A 10746-nucleotide genomic window follows, 5' to 3' on the forward strand; every position below is an offset into this window, starting at 1 on the left:
AGAGTGAAGAAAGCCACTGAGATGACAGGTATGTATGCTGGTGTAAAGCATACCCTGGAAGGCAGTGGATCTACAGGACAATCAGGTGTGATGACTGGTACCCAGGCAGCTCAGGGAGAGAGGATAGCAAAGGTGCAGATGGCACTCTTGAGGGAAGGAGAAATGTAGGGTAACCAGGAGTGGAGGGCAAAGATAGGGCAGGTGAACCAGATCTGAGCCAGCTATCCTGTCTTATTTATATTTCCCAACCATTCATAAGTAGGGGCAATTCCAAGAAATATTTTCCACAAATTCTTTTGTAGGTTATAACTATGAGTGTCATTAGCCCAAAGGGCTAGTATCCTTTTTCCTTTGTAATGTTAACAGTTCCTGCCACAATAGCATAAGGAGAGGGCACACAGGCCCAAAGTCCATAGGCAGACACAAGCTGCAAGTTCACAGTTCCAGGATTTGTAAAGTTAATGTGATGCATGGCAGCAATTGTCACAGGTCTCAGTGAACTATTTTAACCTCCAGTCATATTTCCACATTTCCCTTTTTTATTTTAGTAAAGTAATGAATATAGCTCAGGTGTCTTTTTCTTATATTACTCCCCAGAGTGTTTGAATCATGCATCTGAGGGTTCATTTCTCTCAAAAGCAGGAGGGATCTTATATCACAGTCATTGGAATAAGCATGAAGGAACTTATGGGTCATAGCTATGAGCTGTTGGTGAGTAACAGGCAGCCAGAACTGCTGGGCTAGGCACCACAAGGTTTGGTACTCATGATGTTCACCTTTTTGGTGGAGCCACTCTGCCTTTTCTCAGGTTTCAGTGGTAGGGCCCTGGATCTTCACAAAGGCATCTGCATCAACAGTCCTAAAAGAGATGTTAGAAGAATGGGCAGGGACATGACAGTCACCTGTTAATACTAGCAGGTATCCTGGGTGTTTTTTTCATAGATCTGAGGGTGATTTACAACAGTCCATCACTTCCTTCTTGCTTTTAGTATTTGCAATCCACCCCTGGATAGGAATGGCAATCATTAGAGTGACCAGACACTATTGGGTTAAGCTTTCCCTTTTAGCAGGGCCTCCCATGATGCACACAATTGCTTTTTTATATTTTGCTTTTGGCCTCCTTCTAGAATTGTGATTAAAACCCAAGGGTTACTTGTTTAGAATTTTGCTTTTGCCACAAACTCCACCCAGTGCCAATATTGGTGTTTGCTACCTCCAATTCATAGGGTAAGTTAATGTCCATAATTTACCTTCCTTTTATTATTATTTAAAGCACCTTGCTGGAGGTTTTCCTACTTCCATGAAGGAGTTTTCCCAATTAATACATACAATGGTTTTAATATTTGAGCTAAATGAGGGATGAAAGATTTTTAGTATTTTAACAATATTACAAACTCTATTAACATGAGAAAACATTGCATTCCATCAACTACAACAGAGGGCATAGTTTTATCCCACCCAACCAAACAACATTTAGGAATTTGATAGAGCATCAGGGACCTTGCAGCCTGTCCCAATTGTTTGCCTATTTCAGGCTCTTAAGATAAGATACTATTGTCTCTGATGTTTCTTTTCATTCTGACAAAAGGATTACTAGTTAACATAATATCATCAGTAGCGTTTCAGCCATCAGATTTTTCCTAAGCAGCCAGATTATTATCACTGTGCCAGGACAGATGGCTGGGCTATGCACACAGTCTTGGGGAGGCACTGCAAAAGTCTATTGCTGATTTTTTTACAGGTAAGGGAATGCAGGCTGACTTGCCTTGTCTAAGGAAATACTAAAGAAAGTCTTAGCATGTTTGAAAACAAAATGATAGTGACATAGTTGGATATTAATTTTTTGCAACAAACTAGCAATATTTTGGACTGCTGCATACTACAACGGTGATACTTTAATTTATGATAAGAGGTTGTTTCTGTGACACACACTTTTTTATAATAATTAAAACCATAATTAATCATACTGCACTTTTGTTTAACATTATGCTGAAATATTGGTAAATTTATACTCTTAAGCAATCATATGAAACTTTTACTCTTACAACTTTAATCAACAGAGGGTTAAGAATCCTGCTAATTTTTAACACTTTTAAACACCTTCCATTCAGTTTATAACATATTAAATGAACTCATCTATTACTTTAATTTTTCTTTCAAGGTAAAAGAACAAATCTCTTGTAACTAGTTTTAAATAAAAAGCTACTTTTCAGGATATGATTTTGAGAAAGCAGGTTTGAATATTATTTTCCTTTAAAAGAGATAAGACCTTTCCTTCTTGGAACACTGAGGAAATGATGAGCTTAAAGCACAAGATGGTATTTTGATAAAACAGACTTTCTTTGTATACTGAATATTCAGGGTAAAACTTTTCATAAACTTTTACTAAAACAGACTAATGATTTGATAGACTTTGAGAAAGAACAAAATTTTAACTTCGCATTAGTATGCTACTTGATACTAAACCTTTTAAAACTTTATAGACAGACCCATCAAATTTTATTTAACTTTAACCATAGAAATTTCTTTTTTCATGAACTTTTTGCACTTTCTGTAATTGATTCAGGTTTAGTCCCACATTTTACATTTTCTTAGTAACCAATTATTTTATTTTAGGACAAGACACACCTTTCTGAAAAAAACTATTTAAATTTCAGACAGCAATCCCATGAACTTTTAACCTTCTTTAATATTCATTTAAGTTTTGCATCCTTCATTTTATCCTGTGAAGAAAAATAAACTATTCATTTCAACCTAGGCAAGAACTATTTTTTATGAAAAGACTTATAGTAATTTTGTTAATCAAGACTTACAATTTTTGTCATTGTAGAGATCTTATTAACATTTAAACATATATTAATATGTGCTTATTTAATATTTGGCCATTAGAATAGAGCTCTTTTAAAAAATGTTTATTTATTAATTTATATCACCATCCAGAGGTATCAAAATATACACTGACATTGAACAAACAGACAAACACAAAACAATTACCACACATCAACAGAAACATACAGTTTACAATTGACACATAATTCTTACTTTCTTATTTCTTTGGAATAGCTGTTTTTAAGTTCTCCATCATTTCACATCTTAGATTTTACTGCTTTTAAGATTTCTTCTGGAATCCATGTTGCCGATAACATGCAAGCTTGTGCTTGGAAACATTGTTATTAGTTATCAGCAATCAGGTAAGATAACCTGAGCAGCATAAATGTAGTTAAGCTCTCATTTAGTAGTTTAAACAGACCATTAACATTTATATTTTTTAGATTAATACTTTTTAAGACTACACTGAGATTTGAAGTTCGGGAGTAAACTATTGATTTAAAACCAAAAATTCCTTTTAACACCTTGATAAAATTTTGTATTAATTTTGTTATTTTGGTTAAATAGGTCCAATCAGAATTAGCATGGAAATGAAACAGAACACCAATGCTGCCATGTTTTTCTCCTTTTCCAGTAGTTTAATTCTATTAACCCCCACTAGCCCACAGCTACTTTATTATTTATACAGCAGGGGGGTTACAGAGTTGCTACCAGAATAATTTCCTTATCTTAGTTAACACTTTAACAGAGAGTTTTCTTGTAAGCCTGATTTCACTAACAAGGAGTTTATTTAGTATTTTTGCCTGTTTTAAATCTTTCAATAGTTTAAAAGGTATTGGCTCAGAATAAAACTCAACACCCCTTTGCAGATTATTTATATCTGGTGGTGTTGCATGGAATGTTACCAGGAAAGCAGATAATAATTGCATAGCTTCAGTATTCCCCTGTCTAGATCCCTGCAATAAACATCACATCGAGGGTGTTTGTGGAGTTGGATTAGGAACAACAATCTTATTAACATAAGGCAAACATCAAAACATTTGAAAACATCTCTAAATTAGGCTCAGTAACAGAAGGCAATGCAGTAGGTGCAGAGGTTTATACTGGATGCATAGAAGATATTTCATTAGGACATTTCATTGAGCTTTGGTGGATGAAAGGGTTAGTATCAGGATGAGGGGGAAAAACCTGACAGTTCCCCATTCACCTCAAGCTCCTGTTCTTGTTCCAATTTACTTTTTTTTATTTCAAATTTACTTATGGGCTTAGAAATATAGTAATTTCATCTTTCTCTTCTTCTTCAGATTATAAAGGATCTAAAACTGCTGCTATCTGGTGATATAAGGCTCATACAGATAATGGAATGAATTTCCTTTTTTGATATGCTCTTCGTAAGGCTTTCATTACATGTCTCCACTGTTTCATTATGCCCCTGAGGCTGAAACCAGCAACAATGCTTTTCTATTAAAGCAAATAATTCTAGTAATTCATAGCATTTTACAGGCACCCCAGTAACCCTGATGACTTCGCAGTAATGTTACTTACCAAAAAGAAGACTTGAGTCACACTGCTTTGGACATCTCACACGACCCTCTAGGATGTCTTTTCCATGGCTCCCAATACTGCTATGGAAGAATCATTTCTTCTGGTCCCATGTTGGGTACCATTTGTTGGAGATTTGGGCCCAAAGGTTATCGGGAATGAAAGAAAGAGAAAAATGAGAATGCAGCAAAGAGAAAGAAAGAGAGAGTGCTGGTATCAGGGGGTCTGTGAGTAGACTCATCAGACAACTTTATTGTTTACAAGGGGCTCTCTATATACCCCAGTCTGTGTGAGAACAAGCAGCAACATGCAGTTAACTATCAACATTACTCATAGTCTAAGGAATTAAAAAAATCTTATCTCAAGGTACAAGGTCTAAGTGTTCTATTTACTATAAAGTATATGTGCTCCTTTTTATCTCTGCTTGTGACGTTATCCTGATAGCCTTCAGGCATTCAACCATTGCATTCATTATGTTGCAAGCATAGCCATGGAGACAGCACATCTCTCCTTGCAAGACCACTGTGCCTCAGTTTCCAACAGACACAGTTACTGTAAAAGTGTTTCAAATACTGTTGTAAAAATTTGAAATGGCCTCTTATTTACTCAGAGTTTATAAATTTGGGGGTGTGTTTAAACTGCTGTATTTACTAGACACTAGATGTATTTTGTTCATTGTGATAGTTCACTTTATTCTCTTTTTTTTTTCAGTATTTTAGTGAATATCTACAATGTACCAGGTACTGCGTACAGGGTGTAACAAAAGAATAAATGATCTTGGTTGTTTGGATTTCTGCTCTAGTGTGGAGACATTAAGAAATATACAGAAATAAATGATACACCCTGTAAGATTGTGAATAGTATTATTTTTAAAGTGAATTTATAAGACAAGATAAGGATGAGAGATTTGGAAACAATAGCATGAAAAAACACTGAAAAAGGGTATTTAGGGTGATAAAAAGTTGGCATTGAGTAAATCTTGAAGATAGGAAGAGTGAGTCACACAGGTACATAGGATGATAGTAATATAATGGAAAGGCCCTGTGTAGTGGGTTTGACATGCAGTTTGAGAAACAGCAGGATGTCTTTATAACAAAAGTGTCATTCAGTTGTGTGTCATGAGAAGTAATAAATCAACCAAGGTCATGTACTTTGATGATGATAAGTGCTACTGGAGCAAAATGAAGTGGAGGGGCTATATTCAGAGAGTTGAGCTTGTTTTCTTAAAGTAAGGATTTTCAGGGTAGTCTGCAGAGGCAAGATCAAATTTGAACAATAGCTGTTCTGTTATTTTCTCATCCCCTTTTTATATTTTTAAGAGCAAACATCCTACCTAACTTACTCTACACTATGTTCTCCATTATCCACAAAATGTTTTACTTCATTTTTGAGTGTACCTCCAATCTTCATGTATGACATAAGAGTGAATTTGAATCTATATGGTACAAACAATCAAGTTTATTCTATTAAATAGTTCAGTTTTTCAGAATTTCTGAATTACTTGCTGACATAAAATTATTTGAGAAACAAATACTTTTTTAAAAGTAGACATAGCTTTTTAAAATATTTATTTATTTACTTATTTTTTTCCCTTCCCCACTGCCCCCTCAGTTGTCTGATCTCTGTGTCCATTTGCTGTGTATTCTTCTCTGACCACTTCTATCCTTATCAGTGGCACCAGGAATTTTTGTTTCTTTTTGTTGCATCATCTTGTTGTGTCAGCTCTCCATGTGTGTGACACCATTCTTGGACAGGTTGCACTTTCTTTCATGCTGGGCAGCTCTCCTTACAGGAAACACACCTTGTGTATGGGGCTCCTATATGTGGGGACACTCCTGCATGATGCGGCACTACTTGTACGCATCAGCACAGTGTATGGGCCAGCTCCACTCAGGTCAAGGAGACCTGGGGTTTGAACTGCCAATCTCCCATGTGGTAGGCAGGCACCCTGTCCATTGGGTCAAGTCTGCTTCCTGAAACAAATACTTTTATGTTGATATACAAGGTATTTCCAAGGTAGCTAAATAGATCTTAAACTCAAGGAATATAAATAGTTAACAGAAACATTGCCAGGGAACCCAAGGCTTAACAGAATCAACAATATTTGCTTGCATTACTTTGAAGTCTGATATATTAAACATATTAAATTGAGAACTATTTATCAAAAGGAAATAGTATCTGGTAAATTTCAACCAAAGAGTTGATCATGTGGAATGTGAGAGAGTAAGAATATTGTGAAAGTCAGGCAAAGAGAAAGAGTGAAGAGGCGAATTAGTGCGTGCTTCGTACTGGAACATTCAGTATTACAGAAAGGCTTTAGGGATAGTCCAAAAGGGAAGTTAAAAAAAGAATGGGAGATATTGGAGTCAAATATGAAGACCATACTGAGAATAGTTACTGTGAGTATTCAAGCATAATTGTATGCAAGTTAAGGATATTACTGCTTCTTATGATCAGCAAATACAGTCTGTCATTTATTTGGTCCTACAGACCAAAGAGCAAGAAAATATTATTGACTTAAATATAACAAGCTACTAAATTTTAAACTTTAAATAAATAAGCGTGCAAGTAACATGAAGTTTCCATATAAGAAGACATAAGCAGAGCAGTTGTAAAACATAAATATAAATAACACCTAAAATTTGAACCAGGTTAAATATAAATAAATTGTAAAAACCATGATATTTCAAAAAATTATTAAAAACTAAGGATGGTAGTAAGAATAAATGAATAAATCCTCTGGTAAAAACAGAAATGAATGAAAGATAATCCATTTCAAGTCTCAAATAATGATGAGAAAAAAATCTTCAAAGCAAACATCCTTTATCATATTCTCTGATTGGAATGAAAAATCTTACATAAGCTATGTAAAGGGAGAGTGAATTGATAGATAATATATTCATATTATAATGTATTATCATATTTAATAAGTTTTTCCTTATATATTATATGATAATATATCCATACAATAATGCATTATCATATTTAATGTTTTTCTTATATTAAAACATTATATTAAAATTATATTAAAAAATATCTTTTTAAATTGTGAAGAAAAGTCTTCCATAGTGAGATCCCTGTAAAGTAGTTAAGAGGAGAAAAAGGAAATTTAAAAGCAAATGTACAATATGTATACATATGCATGCACACACAGAGCTTACTCACTCATTCCAAAGACTGAATACTGATTCTTTTCATAGGAGGTTTAATTGCGATATATGAGATATCAAAATTTTCTAAACAGTTCAATCCAATTAATCGCCATAGTTAAATATAACTCATTTTATACTTAGTTCTCTATCCTAACTATTCAGTAAATGCATAATTTGAGAATGAATATATTTGTAAATCATTAAGTCATATTTAATGTTTACATTAAAGCACTTTGCAAATAAACCTAGAAATATAATTTTCAACAAAACTATTTTTTAAGTAACAATTTGGAAAAGGTTGCTTATTAACCAAAGAAAAATACAAATATGAAAAATAAGTATGATAGTAATCTTGTCGATGATGAAGTATTATGGTGTTTTCCACAAGTAAACAAAAAGAAAAGAAAATTATCTTTACATAGGATGTGTATATAAATTTATGTATCTTTAAATAAATCCTAACACAAGCCAAAATTTGATCAATATTTAGTTAGTTTATATTGGAAGAAGATGCCAGCTGGGACTTTCATAACCAGTGAGAAGAAGACAATGGCAGTCTTCATAGGACAGACTGTCCCTTTCTCTCTTTCTTTTTTAAACACAAATTTACTATTCAAACATTTTGTTTTATCAAATTTAATATATATATATACAAACATCATAGGTATAGTTTTCTGTCCATACGTTTCATATGGCTGTACACACATACAAAATCCTCCCTCTTCAGATCATGGCAATTTTCATTTATCCCATAAGTATAGCCACTAAAATCTATTTAGAGAAAAATTGATAGTCAACTGGGAAAAGACTGTCTCTTTTATTAAAATTAAAAGCAGCAAATGATTTTAATTTGAAGCCCATGTTCAATTACCATTCCAAAATTTCTTGGGTCCTAAGAATTATGCCAAAGTTACTCTGCCTGTTCTCTATAAATGGAACAACAAAGACTGGATGACAACACAACTGTTTACAGCATGGTTTCCTGAGTTATTTTAGTTCACAATTGAGGCCTACTTCTCAGAGGAAAACATAGCTCTCAAAATATTACTGCTCAATGACAATGCACCTGTATAATATGTATACATGTACATTCACACAGATAGATCCCATCACATGAGTTACCTGCTGTCACTCCCAAGCCTGAAGTCTGATTCTATTTATAGGAGATGTATGAGATGAATGCTCTTTCCATGACTGTGAGTAAAGCATCCTCTCTTTATCTCATGGAATAAGGAAAGGGTTACAACAAAAATAATTGCAAGACACATAAAATTTAAGAATTCTCTAAGGAAATCCATAGAAAGCAGTGAGGATGAAAATGAGGATATTAAAAGAAACTGTCCAATGAAACTTACAGCTACAGGAAACAGTAAACACAGATGAACTCTATCCAGAAAAACCTAAGACTTCACACTAATTTTGAGTTACCCCAGTTTATTCTGATACAGTATGTCTGGGTTTCAACCATAAATCACAAACCGAAAGCTAAATCACAGTCTAAACATCAGGAAAAGTATCAGAACCATATGCAGATATGGCAGAGATGTTGGAATTATCAGAAAAGGAATTTAAAGTAAGTATGATATGCTAAGAACTCTAATGGAAAAACTGAACAACATGCAGATACAGATGTGAAATACAAATGTTGAGTTAGGGACTCTAAGAAAGAATAAGGAAATGGTAGATAGCAAACACTTTAACTGAAATAAAAGATGTTTTTAATGAAGTCATAAGAGGAATGGACACAGTCCAGTAAAGCACCAGTGAGCTTGAAGATATGTCAATATAAACTTTCCAAACTGAAGTGCAAAAAGAAAGAAAAAGAGTGAAAACTGGAATGGAATATCCAAGAATAGTGGATAACGTGTAACAAATGTCATAAGAAAGTCTAGAAGAAGAAACAGAAAGGAACAAAAGAAACATTTGAATGTGGCCAGTCTCAAAGCCAAACTCAGCATGTAAATGCAATGCCTTCCCCCCAGTGTGGGACATGACACCCGGGGATGAGCCTCCCTGGCACCGAGGGACCACTATCAACTACCAACTGATGATGCAACTGGAAAATGACCTTATACGGAAGGTTCAATGCGGATCAGCAGAATATCCCTGTCTACATAAAATAACATGACTTTAAAATGCTGTTTGACCTAAAGTAAGGGGGAAATGGAAAGGAGAAATTAGTTTATATGGCTACGAGTTTCTAAAAAAGAGTCTGGAGGCTGGCAGAAGGATTGCCCTCATGCACAACTGAGCAGAGTCAGAGAGACAGATAAAGCAGATATAACCCCCAGATATTGGTTCCTTTGAGGGCTAAAGAGACCCATGGGAGTTATGGTCATGGCCGATGGGGTTAACTACCAGGGCAGATGGCCCCTCTTTGGAAATGGTGTTTATGTGTGATGAATCTGGACTCAGATGGGATCTCCCTCCATAAGACTTTCATGCTAATGTGCTGGAGGTGCAGTTAATGTTGGGGTTTAAGATATATTTAGGGGATTTGAATCTCTGGACTGACAATGTGATAGCCAGGTCCTGAGCCTCAACAGACTCCAGCACCTACAATCTGTTTTATTGGACTTACCACACTCAGCTAAGATGGAGTTGAAGAAGGACAACCACCACACCATGGAGCCTAGAGTGATCACAACTGAAAGTGGGAGGATTGCATCCAGCATCCATGTGGAATCTGAGCCTCCTCTTGACATAGAGGTGCAATGGACACAACCAATCCAATGTCCACATAGAAGAGGTGGCATTGGATTGGGAAAAGTGGACATGGTGGCTGATGGGTATGGGGAAAGGCAGGAAGAGATGAGAGGTGGAGGCATCTTTGGGACATGGAGCTGCCCTGGATGATGCTTCAGAGGCAATCACCGGTCATTGTATATCCTCACAGGGCCCACTGGATGGAATGGGGGAGAGTATGGGCCATGATGTGGACCATTGACTATGAGTTGCAGAGGTGCCCAAAGATGTACTTACCAAATCCAATGGATGTGTCATGATGATGGGAGGGAGTTTTGCTGGGGTGGGGGGGAGAGGTGGGGTGGGGGGTGGGGATGAATGGGACCTCACATATATATTTTTAATGTAATATTATTACAAAGTCAATAAAATAAAAAAAATAAAAAAAATAAAAAAAAGAAACATTTGAAGAACTAGTGGTTCATAATTTTAGAAAATTATTGACGAACACCAAACCACACATCAAGGAACCTGAGAG

The 10746-nt window shown here is 35.3% G+C and overlaps 1 non-coding gene across 1 annotated transcript; it reads right to left on the bottom strand.

The window, feature by feature from the left end:
* Positions 1-8191: 8191 nt before the first annotated feature.
* LOC111759584 (small nucleolar RNA SNORA29) lies at positions 8192-8328 on the bottom strand. The gene has a single exon (XR_002793521.1). It is a non-coding gene; the product is annotated as a small nucleolar RNA SNORA29 (small nucleolar RNA).
* Positions 8329-10746: the final 2418 nt, after the last annotated feature.

This window comes from Dasypus novemcinctus, chromosome 10 (assembly GCF_030445035.2).
Source record: "Dasypus novemcinctus isolate mDasNov1 chromosome 10, mDasNov1.1.hap2, whole genome shotgun sequence".
NCBI lineage: Eukaryota > Metazoa > Chordata > Mammalia > Cingulata > Dasypodidae > Dasypus > Dasypus novemcinctus.